The sequence below is a fragment of the Nicotiana tabacum genome, chromosome 14 (genome assembly GCF_000715075.1).
Source record: "Nicotiana tabacum cultivar K326 chromosome 14, ASM71507v2, whole genome shotgun sequence".
Lineage (NCBI taxonomy): Eukaryota > Viridiplantae > Streptophyta > Magnoliopsida > Solanales > Solanaceae > Nicotiana > Nicotiana tabacum.
This window is the reverse complement of record NC_134093.1, coordinates 67786689-67806830: the sequence shown is the minus strand read 5'-3', so window position 1 is coordinate 67806830 and position 20142 is coordinate 67786689. Positions and strand designations below refer to the sequence as shown.

Genomic DNA, 20142 nt, shown 5'->3' with positions numbered 1-20142 from the left:
ACACGATGGAGTTTTGTAAGAATACGGGAGGTCCGATACTAGAAGAAGAGTTCAGTATTCATACCTCGAAAGATCTTTCCGTGGTGTAACAATAATGTCCCGACACTCCTAATGATGTCAATATATAGAAGAGGGGAGAATTACAAGTACGATTAGAGAAATTCGTATGGCAAGAGCTGCTACAATGACAACCCAACCTTTCCTCAACCAATTCAACAACAAAACCACCCAAGATTATCCAACAACTTTCCCATAATCCCTATTAGCTCATGCATGTGATAAGTCTACTCTCATCACCCATAACCAACCCAAATCTAAAATTGGAGAATTGGGGAAGAAATTATTACCTGTTAGAAACCCTAGCAAGTTCCTCTTGATTAAAATGCAAGGCTTGATCCGAGTTGAGTAGTGAAATCCTAGGATTCTCCCCTTTCTCCCACTAGAATAGCTCTCTTCTCTCTCTAAAATTTCAGATAATCCCTAAAAAATGATCCCTATGGCTAGATAAAATGAAATGGGGGCTGGTTATGAAATTAGGAAAAATGAAACACTGATGCATATCTGCGGTCGCATATGCGACCGCATAACTATTACACCTCCTGTTTTCGTACATGAGAGTATGTCGTAAGTCAAGTGACATAAGCTTAGAAATGAAATCGTCTTTGAAAGTATATCAAGTAATTTAATCATGTTACCTTGGATGTTACAAATATTTAAGATCATGAATAACAAGAACCAAGAGTGTTGGAAGGCTTAGAAGCTAAACGAATCGAAGAAAATAAGTTTCGTCGAAAATTGACATGTTGGGAATACTATAACATGTACTTTTGGGGTGAGACCAGGGTACTTAACATGATAAGGAGGTTATGTTATGAGTTATTTTATTTGTATGATAGTCATGTATTACATTTTAAAGTCAAGCGAGTTGTGGAACAAAAGTTGGCAAAGGCCATCACAAGCGTTACACCCTGTGCATCCCAAGGTGATGTATAATGAATATGAGACTTGTTAATCATAATTTAAATGAGTGTAAAGTCAAAATATGACTATATATGATATTTGTAAATAAAATATAATGTTTGGGAAATATCGGATTTTAGTTGCGGAAAAACATACTAAGGATTTGCCGTGTAATGATGCTTTTTGAGCAATACATTTAGTGTGTTATATGAGGTATTTTCTGGAAATATTATATACCAAATTTAAGGTCTTGCAATGTAGTTTCCAACACTCTTAACCATTCATTCATACGATGTTCAGATAAAATGATATGAGCGTCTGAAGAAGGGCCAATGCTAGGGTGCCAAGCTAGCGCCTCTTTGACTTTTCAAAAGTTGATATATATAGGTTTTGAGTCGTCTTTCTCTTCATTTTTCATAGAACACGAACAGAGAACCCCCATAAACCTATCTTTAAGCTCTCTACAAGGGTTTCAAAGAATATTAACATCTCGGGTACGAAATCAAGAAGTGATAACATTAGAACGATCCCTACGACGTAAGTATCATTATACCGCCTCTCTTTTTCTTTGTAGTTGGAGTTTTGTAAGGTACTTCATAGTTAATAAAATTCCTACTTTCTGTATTTAAGCTTTTAAATATTAAGGAAGGTTGATATATTCATTTCCTAATAGTTAGAACTCACGGGACGGTGATCGAAAGTCGTGAGTTCGATTTATTCCACTTTTAGTGGACTGTTTTGTAGTCCACTCGTGTTGGCCTCTCGTGCTAATAATTTATGGAGTTTGGAACGATCCCTGGTTGCTCGTCGTTGCAGTTTCAGGCTACTTGATGACTTGTTGATTGGGCGTGTTATGGTATATTTGGGGTTTTTGTTGTATTAAAGGTCCCGAATTGAAGTTAGGTTATTTTTGAGTTGCTGATTGTATTGTGTTGTTGTCTCGCCTATAGTAGAATTGAGGGAGCATTAAAATTAGGGAAAATGCTTCTCCTTTTTTTTGTTACAGATTAAGTTACTTTCGTTATATAAATGAGAGAGAGTCATTCGTAACTTGACAATAGCTTCGCTATCGTTGTTGTAGATTAAGGTGCAGTGAGCTGAGTTTAGCATTGTTATTGGACGGATTTCTATAAGGTATGTTAAGGCTATCCTTTCTTTCCTTTTGGCATGATCCATATGATACAACGAAACGAGCAAACACGCAACTTTCACAAGTGACTCTATTCTTAGAAGTACCAGGGTTGCCTATGTTCTTGATTCCCTATGTGTCCTATTATTATATCATTTGTTCATGGGTCTCAGAAAATATGTAGGTTGATAAAGTTTATCCAAAGGCATAATGATCTTATGACATTCCGAGAGATCTTATTGAATTACTTCATTATGAATTGCATTCATTTATACATGTACATTGACACATGACCAGATGGCGTTATATGCACGTATATTATATGTATATGGGGTATGGGAAAGGTTACGGCATTATATACGCACCACCAGCTGATCAGCTGGTATATGTTGATGATTTCGCCCACAGAGGCCGAGATGATATGATGGGATGCCCTCAGAAACTTGATGATGTTATATATGCATATACATATTCACGATATGACATTTATATGCATATGCATGACATTATACATATTCATGATTCACAGAGTTATTTAGACTTACAAGTTTAGTTCCTTACTCCATGTTTCTTTCATGCCTTACATACTCGGTACTTTAATTGTATTGACGTCCCTTTTTCCTAGGGATGCTACGTTTCATACCCGCAGGTCCCGATAGATAGGTTGACAGTCCTCCTAGTAGGCTATCATCTCAGCGGAAGGTCTTGGTTCACTCCACTTGCTCCGGAGTTGCCTATTTGGTCAGTATGCTTTGGACATGTATAGATTGGTATGGCAAGGCCTTGTCTCAGCCTTTATGATGTTTATGTACTCTTAGAGGCTTGTAGACATATGTCATGTATATGGATAATTGTATGGCCTTGTCGGCCTATGTTTTGAGTGTACAAATCATAATTTCGGTCGTATAGGCTCGTATGTCACATGTATGAGTTTGTATACCATGTTGGGTCATCCTATGTCGAGTATTCCCTTATATTTTATTTTGGTTATCTCATGATGGCCCTTCTGGCCCACTCACCCATGATGGTATGATAAGAAAGATATGTTATGTTGGTACTCGGTTGAATAAGGCACCGGGTGCCCGTTACGGCCCTACGGATTGAGTTGTGACAAAAGTGGTATCATAGCAGTTATGTCTTAGGGAGTCTACAAGACGTGTCTAGTAGAATCTTGTTTATGGGTGTGTTGTGCACCACACTTATAAGCAGGAGACTACAGGGCATTTAGGACTTTCACTCTTTCTTCTTACTCTAGATCGTGTGGTAGAGCTCAGTTGTAAGAATTCAAACTCCTAAATTCTATTTTATTTGTAATACAATGATACCTACATCCAGAATGATAGTTGGTAAGAGATTGAATGTGGTTGTGGACGAGTTGAGTTAGAGGAACTCGATTTTGCATCATGCTTATGATGAGTAAATGTGAGGTCTTCAGTGTATCATGTGTGTGCTAAGATGTGTAAGCTTCTTGATAAGGAGCCCTAAGGTATGAATATCTATCCACCTATGGTTTAAAAAAGCAACGAGAGAATCATAAGGTAGATACAAGTTTCAACAATTAAAAGGATCAAGGTGAAGAAGGGTACGAGGTACCCAGTTAGTGATGATTGATTATCAGTTACAATTCGGGTAGAGAAATATAAGTATTCTGAGTTACCTTCAACAGTAATAGAGATATATACACTTGACAACACCCATCTCAATTATGACCTATGGGAGATAACAAATATAGTTTAAGAGAAGAATGGGATATCAGGATCTAGTTAGGGTTAGAGTAACCAAAATGGTGGATGGATTGTTAGCATTAGCTGATATTTCTGAAGGATATTGCAAACGTGGTAATAGTTCTCCTTGTGAGACACCCAGGTGGTGCACTCTAGAATAGTACAGTCAGATATGAATACTAGAATATTCAGAAATTTCAGAAGATAGGTAGTAGAATCCTAGAAGGGATAAATATTTACCTTAGTATGATTCCCGCCCCTAGAAAAAAGGAGAGAATGTTAGGCATCCTGAAGAGCCAGTGAGATGAAGCAAGGGGAGCTAAAAGTGAAAGAATATTTTATTGAAGTTTTCAGAATAAGTTGATAGACAGAAATACTAGCAGGAGAATAAGAATAGAGTAAATGAAGCATTATGAGTAAGATGTGATAAATGGGTGACAACAGTAAATCAAAATATGATAAGATGACAAAGTCTATAATCAAGTGAAGGAAAAGACAAGAGGAGACAGGCCTTGAGACAATAAAAGTAAAAGCCATGAAGTTATATCCCCATTTCGAGAAATGAGTTGGTGACTCGAACATGATTACCAGAAGGCTAAGTTAGACCAACGGAGTAATAGAAATCAGTATGGTCTAGTGAACAAGATAAAAAATTGAACATGAATTAGGGATCAAAGTAATTGATAATAGTCGGCATCATGAGAATTTCAGAGATCGTGTTTAGGCAATAACAGAATGGACAACAAAAGAATAACCTTTAAAGGTCATTCAGGAAGACGCTTCCCTAAAGCAAGCATTGTGAGCAGTGTTAAGCTTAAGGGACTAAGTGTGCCAGTTAAACTATGTGTCACCTTCGTGCGTAAGAAATTCAGTTATCCCTGGTATAGAAGGGTTACCGCAAGACGAGTAAGAGTCCGTGAAGATGTGAAAAGATGCCAACGATGAAGAGGTAACTATGGAATAGTAAAGGAATAATGTGGTAGAAAGGCGAAAGGAATGAGAATACATTTATTCAGATCCTACAGATATGATACGACTCCAAAACATTATGCAAGCACGATACCGGGGAGAGGCAGTAAGGGTTCCAATACTAGATGTTATTGATAAATAAGTGCAAATGAACACTTGATACATAAGGAGCCAGTGTGAGGGGTAAGTTAAGACAAAGGACATAACCCAAGAGATAACGCAGAATATAGATATGAGAATGGACCAATGAGTAGTTAGTAGTTGATTCAGGAAGAGCCTAGTTATGGCTAGACAAGAGGATAAAGACAAATCAGTAGATTGTGCAAGATAAACATAGTGAACCCCAACATAGTGAATTCAATCTCGCAGATATGACGTCATAATCCTTGAGAAATATTCAGATAGGAGTTGGGGTAGTTAAAGGAACTGTATAAGTGTTATGGAAATAAAAGAGAGTGCCACTAGGAAGATAGTCAAATATTTCAGTTCAGAAGGAACCCTACGAGCACAAGGGCGGAGAGATAAGTAACTAGGGATAATTATAGGCGAGCAAGGACATCAAAAATTTTGTCAGGTATATGATGTAATAAGCTTGCAGCTTTACAAGAGTCAGAGAGTCTCCCACTAAGTACTACAACGAATGACTAGCTGAGAATATGAGGAAGAAGGCTTCTCCTAAGCATATTGACATAAAGAAGAAATGGTCTTGTAACAACAGTCTCACTACAACATTGTATGCACTCCATAAGAAAGTGGCACATATCGTGGCTAATGAACGGGAAGAAGAAAAAAATCAAAAGTGATATTTGAGATCATATGAGTTACAGAAAATTCCAGTATTCATGGGCAATAAGACAAGCCAAGAAGTTATGCAACAAGTGGCAGAAAGACCAGGAAAAGTAATTGCTTATGTTTAAAGACAACTGAGAAGGCATGAAAGGAAATCTATAGTACTAGCAAGTTAAAGGAAGGTTGCAAGTAGTATAAATAGATAGGTGTAGGTCGCAAACTAAAGTATGGTAGAGTGATAAGGTTTTAGGTAGATAGGAGTAAGGATAAGAAAATGTGAGTGAGAAGGTGACAAGAATAGGTAAGGCCTCGGGATTAAGCCCATCAAATCAAGAGAGCTGATGGTTTCTTTAAGTTATAGAAAGCTCAGTATAGCATGAATGAACTTGGAGGAGTCTAAGACTAGGAGCAATTAGAAGAGACGAAATGTTGCCCTCGTAGTAGAATAAGGGTGTAATTGTGATAGATAATAGGATGACATTTATGCCTTTGATTGAGTAATGATTTAAAGAAAAGGGATTTCATGAATTGCACATGATTCGAATCCCCCCCCCCCACATAAGATGAATCATGTTGGGATGCTATGAAATACGGTTATTGAAGTATACTATCATCCCTAGGTGCATCGAGCAAATCACTTCAGATGTTCCCCGATGAGATGTGAGCCTTAGTGACAATGTATTACGCAAAAGGTTTCAAGTTATCAGTGGTAGATTATGGATCAACATTAAGGTGAATCAACAATGGATGGATACAAGTTACAAAGTATGAGATGCGATTAGGCCGTCATTATTAATATGATTAGTAATGAGGAAGTATTAAAGGACTTAGATTTATACATATAGATAAGCAGCGAGAGAGTAACCTAGAGTTGGGTAGCAGACCTCGATAATAATAAATTGAAGTAAGAGTTATGGTATAGTATGACCTACCTAGTTGTAGTAAATCCATACGCATAGATAACCGAGGCTATGAAACAAGATATAGCAATAGTCGTAAGTTCGACAAAGTACGGAGCGAAGAACTTTAGTACACCTATAGATTCCTAGAGGGATGGATAGCTTGTCATAGTTCTGTATATATTCACAAAGTGAGGCCTAGAGATTGGCTAAAATCTAGAGGAAAAAGGAGAGAAGAGTTACATAGGTGCACATATAAGGACAGAGTCGTACAGGCTGCATGACATAAGGTAGCAACAGTTATGAGATTGGAAGAATTTCGACCACATGTCGTGGTGTGAGAGAGAGGCCTAAAGGAGGGAATGCCCTGGCCTTTGGATTTATTCACAAAACATTTGCCTAGATGGAAAGGGCAGTATAAAAGTATTCGTAAGAGGTATAGGTAATGAGATTGATAAGCGCATCAGTCAACATTCGAGGACGAATGTTCCAAGGGGGGAATGATGTTACACCCTATGTTTTCGTACGTTAGAGTATTTCGTAAGTCAAGTGACGTAAGCTCAGAAATGTAATCATCTTTGAAAGTATATAAAGTAAGTTAATCATGTTACCTTGGATGCCACAAATATTTAAGATCATAAATAACAAGAACCAAGAGTGTTGGAAGGCTTAGAAGCTAAACGAATTGAAGAAAATAAGTTTCGTCGAAAGTCGACAAGTTGGGAATACTATAACATGTACTTTTGGGGTGAGGATATGGTGCTTAAAATTATAAGGAGGTTATGTTATGAGTTATTTTATTCGTATGATAGTCGTGTATTACGTTTTAAAGTCAAGCGAGTTGTGGAACAAAAGTTGGCAAAGGTCATCACAAATGTTACACCCAGTGCGTCCCAAGGTGACGTATAATGAATATGAGACTTGTTAATCATGATTTAAATGAGTGTAAAGTCATAATATGACTATATATGATGTTTGTATATAAAATATAATGTTTGGGAAAATCAAATTTTAGTTGCGAAAAAACCGACTAAGGATTTGCCTTGTAATGAAGCTTTTTGAGCAATACATTTCGTGTGTTAGAACGATCCCTACGACGCAAGTATCATTATACCGCCTTTCTTTTTCTTTGTAGTTAGAGTTTTGGAACGTACTTCATAGTTAAAAAAAAAAGCCTACTTTCTGTATTTAAGCTTTTAAATATCAAGGAAAGTTGATAAATTTGCTTCCTAATAGTTAGAACTCACGGGATGGTGATCAGAAGCCGTGAGTTCGATTTATTCCACTTTTAGCGGACTATTTTGTAGTCCACTCGTGTTGGCCTCTTGTGCTACTGATTTATTGAGTTTGGAAGGATAAAGGGTGTGGAGAAACGCCACATGTGGTAGGGTAGTAGGTTGGTCGCTCTTCGTTGCAGTTTCAGGCTACTTGATGACTTGTTGATTGGGTGTGTTATGGTATATTTGGAGTTTTTGTTGTATTAAAGGTCCCAAATTGAAGTTAGGTTGTTTTTGAGTTGCTGATTGTATTGTGTTGTTATCTCACCTATAGTAGGCTTAAGGGAGCAGTAAAATCAGTGGAAATGTTGCCCGTTGTTTTGTTACAGATTAAGTTACTTTCATTATATAAATGAGAGAGAGTCATTTGTAACTTGACAATAGCTTCGTTGTTGTTGTTGTAGATTAAGGTGCAGTGAGCTGAGTTTAGCATTATTATTGGATGGATTTCTATAAGCTATGTTAAGGCTATCCTTTCTTTCCTTTTGGCATGATCTATATGATACAACCAAACGAGCAAACACGCAACTTTCACAAGTGACTCTATTCTTAGAAGTACTAGGGTTGCCTATGTTCTTGATTCCCCATGTGTCCTATTATTATATCGTCTATTTATTTGTCTCAGAATGTCATAAGATCATTATGACATTCCGAGTGATCTTATTGAATTACTTCATTATGCATTGCATATATGTACATTGACCCATGACCAGATGGCATTATATACGTGTATATTATATGTATATGGGCTATGGGAATGGTTACGGAGTTATATACGCACCACCACTTGATCAGCTGGTATACGTTGAGGATTTCGCCCACAAAGGCCGAGATGATATGATGGGATGCCCTTACAGGCTTGATGATGTTATGTATGCATATACCTATGCATGATATGACATTTATACGCATATGCATGGCATTATAAATGTTCATGATTCACAGAACTATTCAGACTTACAGGTTGAGTTCTTTACTCCATGTTTCTTTCATGCCTTGCATACTCGGTACTTTATTTGTACTGATATCCCTTTTTCCTGGGGACGCTGCATTTCATGCCTGCAGGTCCTGATAGACAGGTTGACAGTCCTCCTAGTAGGCTATCATCTCAATGAAAGGTATTGGTGCACTCCACTTGCTCCGAAGTTGCCTATTTGGTCAGTATGCTTTGGACATGTATAGATCTGTATGGCGGGGCCTTTTCCCGGCCTTTATGACATTTACGTACTCTTAGAGGCTTGTATAAATATGTCATATATATGGATGATTGAATGGCCTTGTCGGCCTATGTTTTGAGTGTACAAATGATCATTTTGGTCGTATAGGCTCGTATGTCACATGTATGAGTTTGTATACCATGTTGGGTCGTCCTATGTCGAATATTCCCTAATGTTTTTATTCTTGTTATCTCATGACGTCCTTTTCGCCCACTCACCCATGATGGTATGATAATAAAGATATGTTACATTGGTACTAGGTATAGTAAGGCATCCGGTGCCCGTTGCGGCCCTACGATTTGGGTCGTGACAATAACACTTCTGTGGTCCGCAAAATGGACCGCATAATGGCACTCCGGAACTGGGCACTTCTGTGCAGGTATGCGACAGGAGTGTGGTCCGCAGATCAATTCTGCGATCGCATAATGGACCGCAGAACCTCCTTCCAAAATTTCTCATACTAGTTCTGCGAATGATGTACGGCTCGTGAAACGCTTATGCGGTCGCATAGCTGACCGCAAAACAACCTCCAAAATTGTCTCATTTCTATGTTTCACTCTGCGACGGATCTACAGCCGACGGAGTAGTTCTACGGTCGCATAATGGAATGCATAAATGCCATGTTCTGCAACAATGTTTCTTCAACTCCCCAACTCACTGTTCAACCCAAAAAGTTCGTACCGCGATGAGCTTTTTCTATAACCCTCAAATACATTAGCCTACCTCGGCACCACGAAACCCCGGGTTTTAAGTGAAATTTTATGGGGCCTTACACAAACAGAACTATACGTTCCATGGTCTTGGTCTTGAAAAATATCGTATCAGAGCTGAATATCCCTCAGTACGATAGGGGGGTAAACCTTAGCAATCAACTGAGTTTAGGCGAATCCCACATCTTTGAAGTTCCTGTAAAAGTTCGCCAAGGATTTAAGGTTTTAAAGGCCAAGGTAAGCTAATGTGTTTGGGCAGGTTGTAGACCGCGATACAGATTTTTGAACTTGCAATGCATCGTGGGGTTGGTAGAAGGAAATTTGCAGAAAATGGCATTTCTGCAGTCCATTTCGCGACCATGGATCGGTTTTTCTAGCTGCAGAACCATTGCAGATGGGATCAGGAGCAACTTAATATTAAGGGTCATTTCGCGGTCCAATGTGTGACTGCATATTTATTTCGCGGACCGCATATACGTAGCATAATCGGTATGGGAATTTTTGAAAGGAGATTTTGCGATCTAGTATGCAAGCGCGGAATTATTTTGCATATCGCAGATCCACCGCAGATCTAACCAGACACAAACCAGATTTTGGAGACTATTTTGCGGTCCAGTTCGCGGACCACACAACCTGTCTGTGATGCATTCCGTGATCGCGGATTTGTCTCGAAGTGTAATTTTGAAGAATTCCCTAACCTGACTCTATTTCAATATAAGACTTAAGAGGGTCGTTTATGTGGGAGAATTAATTTATTTTTTAGAGAGAGAATACTCTAGAAAGATGGGAGGAGAACTATAACACTCTTACTCTTCAATTCTTGCTCATCTCTTGAAGATTCAAGGAGGCTACTCACAAGGTCTTCCACCAAATAGGTAAGGCTTTATCCCAAGCTCACATGAAATGTTCTACAATTAAATTATGAGTATGATTTTCATGATGGGGCTTATGGGAGGGTGATTAGAAGCCATAAGCCTTTACATTTCAAATTTGGGGTGCATGAGAAGAATGTGGGGTATGGCTCTTGAGTTGGGGATGAATTACTGAGCATGCATGTGCGGTGAAGGTGTTTTGACGTTGTTTAACTAGTGTGGGTAAGTTGTTGTTTGAAATTGGTTGTGGGATGAAGGATTTCCATCATAGAACCTTGCAGTCGATTTCGCCTATTTGATGTTTGATGATATTCCAAAAAGGGCTAAACCTATGAGCACCTTCCTAATTATGGTTCAATTTGACTATGTTTCTATAGATTGAAGTTGCTAAGGGTAGTGGGACATTATAGATTGAATTTGCTAAGGGTAGTGGGACATTGTAGTAATCCTAAGGAAAGCTTAATCAAGGTATGTTGGCTAAACCCCTTCCATAGAATTGGACTCTATGATCTCCGTATAAATTCCATTTATGGTTTTCCAAGTTCCTATTCTTATTATATCAAAGTGCCACAAATAATTGATGTATCAAATGTTTATCTACCCAAGTCATGTTTTAAATGCTCTCATCATAACATGTTCTCTCTTTGAAAATATTTCAAGTATGATTGGTTTATTAGCCGCTTATGAACTCAATCCATGATTCCATTAAAATCACTATGCTCTCCTTTTGTGATTATTTCCAATGTGTTTTGGGCTCTTATGCACTTATGAGTTGAAGATATTATTTTCCCAATGTTTTTAAATGCTCTATGATGATCCATGACAAGAAAAGGAATGAAAGTATGAAATATGAAATATGGCTCATCGTGCCAAGAATGAAGATTAACAAGTATGACCAAGAGTGCCAATGAAATTAAAGATTTTATGAAAGGCTATGAGATGAATATAATTCTTTTATATGATAAATGTTTCTAGGAGTATCGTTAGGTTACCGAGGAAGGGTAGGTTGTAAAGGCCTAAGCCCGAAACTACATGTACCGGTGTAGGAGATAATTGAGGGATAAATTTACGTTTATGATTTGTTGAGATTATTCCCATTGATTGGGATGGATAGCTAGCAAAGACAGCTCGTGACTGTTACACCCTATGTTTTCGTACGTAAGAGTAAGTCGTAAGTCAATTGATGTAAGCTCGAAAATAAGATCATCTTTGAAAGTACATAAAGTAAGTTAATCATGTTACCTTGGAGGTTAAAAATATTTAATATCATCAATTGCAAGTACCAAGAGGGTTGAAAGGTTTAGAAGCTAAACAAATCGAAAAAAATAAGTTTCGTCGAAAGTCGGCAAGTTGGGAATGTTATAACCCATACTTTTGGGGTGATACTAGGGTGCTTAACATGATAATGAGGTGATTTTATGAGTTATTTTAGTCGTATTATATTCGTGTGTTAAGTTTTGAAGTCAAACGAGTTGTGAAACAAAAGTCGACAAAAGTTGCCATAAGTTACGTTCATAATTTTACTTAATATTTAGGTCTAATGTTACTGAGAATTTATCTCAATGTGATTGGAATTACAGGCTCATCCACTAACCAAATTGAAGATCTACGAGTCTAGTTTTCAATGCATTAAACCGTTTATCCATACGACGTTGGAATGGAGAGATATTCACATTTTTGCGAGACTGTACAAGCAGCTCCCTTTGGGACCCACAAGATCGATTGAAGATTATCTTGATATATATAAAGTTGTACCTTTCGCCTCTAAGCTTCATTTCGACCCAAATCAGACCAAAAACTATCTCCAGATCTCCTAAACATATCCTTAGGGTTCTGAAGCAAGTCCATCATCCACAACTCAAAAACAAGAAGCGAACACATCAACGTGATCCTTACGACATAGGTAAGACTTTGTTGTCCTCCTTTCTCCTTATAACTCAAGTTTTGGAAATATATTTGTGGCTAAGGAAGATTTTCACCTCTGTATTTTATCTATACAATCATAATTAAGGGTGTGGTTCAAAGGGAACAAGGTTTGGAAGCAAGAACACAAGAGGTATGTAGGGTTTTCGTTTCTTTTTTGGCATGATTTGGTTTAGCTATGTTCTAAGTTTCTTATTGATTCTTTAAGAGTTGTTCTAGGGAAATTTCAGCTTGTATTGTATCCTTGTATAGTATTCAATTCCATATATGATTTATGGAAGAAACTAGTTTAGGTTGGAACTTCAAAACACAACAAAACCAAAAATGGGAGAATCGCCCATTTGGCCTATGTCATCCGGACTTCCGTTTGTTCCGTTCCTTTGATGTTTTTATGTATACCTAACCCCTCATGTGATCCTAATTGCTTCATTTAAGATTATATAAGCTTAATTATAATGTGTTCATACTTAGATTATTCCTAAATCATATTTATACTTTCATATCACAAGTTAGCCAATATGAGTCAACATGACATTCACAATTTCATTTTGTCGATTGTTTGACACCATTGTGGATAAATGGATGTCATTTAGTTTGATGTTATCATCTTGGCAGGGTATCCATTTCCGTGTATATTGTAGTGCTTGCTATTATTTTTGGGGATCATCCATTTTTAGGAAAAACTCTACCGAAATTTTTGGAAATTTGAAAAGTTTGACAAATCTTGAGTTCCTTGGTTCTAAATTAATTCTAGAGGGATCGTAATGAGTTAATTAACCTTAGTATCTCATGTACATACTCGGTTTATCCCTAAAATGGGGGAGATATACCATAAAACCAGTCGGGTCTATTGACTATATATTTACCTGCTGAGGAGATATATCACATAACGCCAATCATGCATGTTATGTACGCGTATATAGCTACAGTTTGAATCGCATGACTATACATGAGGCTAGTTCAGTTGTATAGTTACCTGATTGGGGAAAAATAGCCCATAACACCAGACATGTACCAGTTCAGATAATTGTTTAGTTTCAACACAGTTTCAGTTTAAACTTCAGTTCAATTCCAAATCAGTTGCTAGTTCAAACTCTTGTTTAACTTTCAGCTTATATTCAGATTTCGAGCTTACAATCATACTTTAGTATGCTTTACATATGCTTTCTATCCTACATACTTTGTACATATCGTACTCACATCCTTTCCGGGATATTGCATTTCATGTCGCGCAAGTAGAGATAGATCAGCGCTTGAGCCACATGAAAAGGCTATCCACCAGCTGTTGAAGTCATTTCGTTTACTCCCGGAATTGCTTATCTTTTGGAAGGTGTACAGTCAGCTAGTTTGGTTATGACGGGGCCATGTTCCGTCGAGTACTTGCTTAATTCAGAGGTCTGTAGATATGCACATGTGCAGTTAGTGTGTTTATATATCAGCTTGTGTTAGCCTTGTCGGCTTTCCAGATTGTACAGTTCTTATCAGTTATGCTTATGTTTGTTCAGTTTATCAGTTATATTCATGATTAGTAAATTATCAGTAGGTTTAGTGATGATCGGCACTTAGTGTCGGTTATCCATCGCGGCACTAGGCTGGGTCGTAACAGTGACCATGTTGGGCAGATTATTATATTGAGTATGTGACCACGCCGGACGGATTGTGATATTGGCACGGGAGTTATCTGCGCAACACATGAGTTGTCTGCGCGGTTGTGACTGATAAAGTGGGCACGAGGTGCCATGTGTATATGATTCATGATTTGAGACTCGTGATTTGTGATTATGAGGTATGATACCTCGGGGTGATTCTTGTTGTAAATCTTGTGTCAGGGCGGTTTGATGATTAGAACTATCGTTGTTTTCCCTTAATTGCTTTCACTTGTATTTTATTTGTGCTTTGATTATTTTTGTTGTTTTATCATATGATTACCCTTCATTGCCATTTATTTTCTTTACTTTTCCGTTGTTAGTTTTATATTGATATTCCGTACAGGTTATTTGACTAGTGAGTGTCTTGACTTGACCTCGTCACTACTCCATCGAGGTTAGTCTTGATACTTACTGGGTACCGATTGTGGTATACTCATACTACACTTCTGTACATTTTTGTGTAGATTCAGGTACCTTAGAGCAGGCATTAGCGAGCTATTTGTCAGAGTTGTTGTGGATACTTCAAGGTATACTTGCATGTCCGCTTGCAGGCCTCAGAGTCACCTTCTATTGATTCTTGTTATTGTTTACTTTAATTCCAAACAGTGTTATATTTAGTGATTTCTAGTGCACTCTCAGTAGAGCTTTTGACTCCGTACTACCAGTTTTGGAAAAATGTATAACTATGATCGTTTTAGCTATGTATGTCATTTACTGGTTTATATTTAATGGTTTAAATATATTAATAAGTCAGCATGTGCTAGGCTTACCTAGTTCTAGGGACTAGGTGCCATCACAATCCTTAAGGTGGGATTTTGGGTCGTAACTATAAGTTTCAAAAGTAGTATAGATAAGAAAAAATCTCTTTTATAATTGCAATGATCCTCTTTGTTATTCCATCTTATTTGATTTGCATGCTTACTATATGCAACTAATTACCTTTTAAATTTATTTCTTAAAACGACGTGTAAAGGAAAGTGAAAAATTTCTGGAAGATGGTCGACCAAGGGTATATCTGTAATTTCATCTTATTTAGCTTGAATTTTTATTGCTCATACGTCAAAAAACACGTGTCCTTCCTAATATTCTTCATCTAGAATTCTCTATAGGTTAGTCCTCCAACTAGCTTTCTTTCACCTTTTTTACTTTGTCCGGTGTCTATCATTTGAGCTTCTATCTTTTTCTAATTTTTGTTATACCACTGTGGTAGCCCAGTGGTTAATCTCTTCTTACCCATAGTTGAAGACAGAGATGAGTAGACGAGGTATGTGCCAATAAGTTTATTTCTTTTCAGTTCTTTCCACATTTTAAGCGTAGACTACTACAAAGGGAATTGTTCAAGCATTTGGACTGCTTCTCTTATTAAATAAATAAAATAGAAGATCGAAATTCGACTCAAGGTGGTGGAATTGGTGACAGATTGTGCTCTTGATATAGGTGGTTTAATGAATTGAGATGGAATCAGATTTCGAATGCAACTGTGTTTCACAATTTGGGATAAAGTTGTGTGCTACTGCAATATCTGTGCCGATCAAAGAAAACGTTCAGCTTGATTCTTGCCGGTAAATTGCTATTTTAAAAGTGTTTCTGTATTCTCATTTGTTTTCTTTATTTATTATATTAATTAGTTAAAGGTCGATTCTCTGCTAATTTTGAGGTGTAACCGCTTTGAAATTTTGATTTCTTTTGAGGTATATAACTGGTGAAATGTTTGATAATCGCTGATTGAAATTCTGATGTATAACCCCCCTTTTTAGATTTGTCGACATTGCCCAACTGCTTTGCGCATTGGTTCCTCATCTATGCTCTTATAGTCCCGTTCTTTCCCTGACCGAGTTTTTTCTTTTCCATTATTTCTCTTTTATTTTATCTTCAAACATCCTCTTGAATGAGGTTTGAAGTTGATCCCTTGATCCGAAATGACAACTTTTTACTTTACTTCCTTTATTTGTTATTTCAACTATTAAAATATTTTCAGGAGTTGCATAATGTGCTTTCGTTGTCAATATAATCGATATGGAGTATGGGAATTTAAGATTATAAAGGTGATAACTTGGTAATTAGTTTTTGAATCACTTTATAGTTTACCGGAAAAAATAAATGAGAGGGGGGTATTTTCAGCTTGCACCTTTAATGTACTAACATACATTAGCTCTGGTCAGCTAAGGTAGCAGGAAGACTGTGTAGAAGGTCGTGAGACTATAAAACACTCACGACATGATTGTTTTGCAAGAAACTTCATTGTGACTAGCTGAACAATAAAAGCTTAAAAAGCATCGAAAAATAATCAATAAAACATCATGAAAGCTAGATATGGCTGACCAGCCGCAGTAGGAGCAACATCAGGAATGCCTTTGAAGAACGATTCTATTATGCCGTGTCCGCATTCAGATTGCATATGCTTAAAATGTTTCACTACTAGTACCAGAAAAGGATATTCTGACTTCAAGCAAGTATATATGAATAGATCAACCTGTTAACTTCAAGCAACCATCTTATAGTAGAATTTGTTTAATTCATTTCAGATGTAATTGAAAGCACAAGTATTGACTTTTTTCGCTTTTCCTTTCTTTTCTTTGGCACGTCGTATAATACTAATCCGCTATCCGAATTACAAAAAAAAGGAATAACTTATCAGTAAAATATTAGAGTAGTTAAGAATAGTTAAAGAGGAGAATAATAAGTGGGAAGAATAAAATATGTTCTTAATCCATTTGAAACAGATCTTAGAGTCAAATAATATGCCAAACATAAGACTCATCAACTGAGATCTTTCTCCAAAAGATATCAACCAGGATATCTTCCTATGATACTTTTTAATTCAACTGAAACATTTTCCAAAGAATTTTGAGGAAAATATTGCAGAGGTCATAAAATTTGGCAAAGTGGACGATTGACAGTTACAGTGGTGGCAATTATATGGAATGCATCTGTAAGTTCATGTGGAAAAAGCATGATGGAAGTCACAGTTCTTGTGCTTTCCCTATGAACACGATTCTCCCTTTGGGGTGAATTCCTGCAACTAACAAGAAAATGTTAATATTCATTTAAATGCAAGAACTATTTTTAGTAACTATTGTTATTAAAAATCATTCAACTCTCTACTTGCTGATTTTTCTTTCTAATCCATTCTAAATTTTTAGGTGTGCAATGATGGAAATGCGTGCCTGGTCTATATGAACTAAAATCCCCGGTCAGTCAATAAAGTTTCAAGATTTTTATTCGGAGATTAATATCATCACTTTCTATATTTCAATTGCTCATGCACAAAGATGTACTAACTTTTTGTGAATCAATTGATATGTTGTGATCAAGTTAAAATAACACGTTGGTGGAGCTTTTTCTAAAAGTAATAAATGTAAGTTGTCTTCCTACAATATTATGATAGGTAACAACCAGAGTTCTTTATAAAGTTTTTGATGGAAATTAGGTATGACTATTCAAGAAAGAGTTGAATGCCTACATTTGTACTTTGGGGTAAAGACTGCTCAGGGCCTTCTGAGCAAGAACAAAAGCCATAAACAAAAATAAGTTAATAGAATTCAGAAACTTCCTGATCGAGCCAAATGAGGGCTCAGGGAGAGTTACACATTAAGAAGAACTTTTGACTAACTTATTAATTTTTAAATTTTGTTTTTATGTATATTATGTATAAAAATGTGTATGACAATACTTGATTTGTTTGTTGATAACTTTGGACTTAAGATGTAAGCTATACTTCAAATGAGAGACTAAGCTCTTCTGAGAATTTTAAAGTTTTATTTGTAAGGCCATGAGAAGGAGGAATTTTAAAATTTTTATTTTCTTGGAAAAGCATGGATCTTCTGAGTGCTTGATTCTGTCTCTAAGTAAATTTTGGTAAATGGTACATGTTGACATGTGTGAAGATCAATCTTCTATTGTCTTATCCAGTGCTATATAAATATTCATAAGTTTTATCTGCACCTATTTTCATAATTATGACCATATATATGTCTCTTTCCTTTTGTTTCTTTGTCATTTGGGTCCTCCCGATTCCTTTTAAAGGTTAGCCATGATAACTATATTGTAGGATAAATTGCTTTCCATCTACTGAGTATGCTATTCTTAGTTTATTTGTAGGTTGTGCTTGATACTTCGATTCAAAGATTGGTGCCTCAACTGAGTTATTTTTAAGAAAAAAATCTGAAATGCTTGTGTGAAGAAAATTTAATCCGATGAAGTTTAGGGTGACATAAGAGACACAATGTGACGTTTTTCATTAGTTAAATGATTTTGTTTGCAAACACTTGTTCCTTTTATGGAAAGTGAATGCTATAGCTTATCACATTTTTGTCTCTGCACAAATAGAACGATTTTTTGTATTTCTACGGCACAAGATGGTGTGATACATTTCCTTTCCTATTATTATTATTATTATTATTATTATTATTATTATTATTATTATTATTATTATTATTATTATTATTATTATTATTATCGCTAAAACAACTGGATCTTTCTAGTTGGTGTGTTATTCTCTATCGTTTTGTTTCTTATTTAGTCAGATTGAGAAATAAATGCACATTTTATCCCAAATTATTGTTGTCTCCAATATCATCCATCGGTTTATCTTTATCAATAGCACTTGGAAACTAACTGCTTGAATTTTTGTTCTTTAATTTTACGGTTTGAGGCAAACTTAGAATATGGTACTTTGACTTTTATGTTGGGCCCGGGCTCTGCACGGGCATATACCTATGGAATTTTTACATTCTTATACACTATTTGAAACTTTATTATCCTCCCTACTCAAGTTTCAATTTAATTACATACTATATACAAATTTATCAATTATATACACTTTAGGAATTAAATGAGTATCTCTTTATATTAAGAATCAATTATTTCCCATCCTTATTTTCTCTCCCTCCTGCGCTCTCTCTCTCCGTCTCTCTCTTTCTCCTGCGCTCTCTCTCTCTCTCTCTCTACGTCTCTCTATCTCTCAATCCCTAATTTCAGTAATATAGAGCAAAGGGAAAGAGAGCAGCAATTCCATGCTTATTGAAATTTCAGTAATGTAGAGTTGAAGGTGTTGCATAATTGGTGTTCAAATTGAAATTGTCAATCAATAAATTTTGAAGGTGTTTGACTCTCCACCATTGACAGCCATTAAAAAGCTTTGAAGCTTTGAATTCGAATTTGGGTTTTCGAAAACCGTTATTTGTTTGGATTGGGTGTTGTTGCAAATAATTGGGAATATTATTTGGAGTTTATATCTCAATTTTGAGGGTGTTTTGGTGAAGATTAGACTTGATTTTGGCTGAATTTCAGATTGAAACTCGTCGAAGAAGAAGAAGAAGAAGAAGAAGAAGAAGAAGAAGAAGAAGAAGAAGAAGAAGAAGAAGAAGAGGAGGAGGAGGAGGAGGAGGAGGAGGAGGAGGAGACACGACATACATTATACTTATGAAATTGTAGTAACTTCTTCTTCTTCTTCTTCGTCGTCGTAGTAAAGTTGTAGCATAATTGTAGAAAAATTATATTATGTTGTTTATATATTTTTTTTTTTATTTAAATATTGTATGAAAGTTGAACAATATTGTATAAAAATTATATTTAAGTTGTATGATATTTTAGTTGTATATAACTGGGTAAAAATAATGTATGAAAGTTGTAGATAAGTTGTATAATATATAATTAGTTGTATGAAATTTATTTTTACTATGTATAAATCAGATACAAAATATACAAAAGACATATTATATGAAATTTGTATAAAAATTGTATTTAATTGGTATGATATTGTAGTTGTATATAACTGGATAGAAATAATGTATGAAAGTTGTAGATAAGTTGTAGATAAGTTTTATAATATATAATTAGTTGTATGAAATTTATTTTTACTATGTATAAATCAGATACAAAATATACAAAAGACATATTGTATAAAATTTGTATAAAAATTGTATTTAACTGATATAATATTGTAGTTGTATATAATTTGGTAGAAATAATGTATGAAAGTTGTAGATAAATTTTTTATTTGTATGTTGATGTAACATATAT

General features: G+C 35.9%; 1 long non-coding RNA gene across 3 annotated transcripts; it reads left to right on the top strand.

Moving 5' to 3' along the window:
* The first annotated feature begins 15225 nt into the window (after positions 1-15225).
* On the top strand, positions 15226-19465 carry LOC107781296 (uncharacterized). 3 transcript variants are annotated; one of them, XR_001646981.2, is made up of 4 exons: positions 15226-15382; positions 15556-15680; positions 17262-17311; positions 19411-19465. It is a non-coding gene; the product is annotated as an uncharacterized LOC107781296 (long non-coding RNA). The 3 variants fall into 3 exon arrangements; XR_012698688.1 differs by having other exon boundaries at positions 18220-19465; XR_001646980.2 differs by lacking the exon at positions 19411-19465 and having other exon boundaries at positions 17262-17490.
* The last annotated feature ends 677 nt before the right edge of the window (positions 19466-20142 follow it).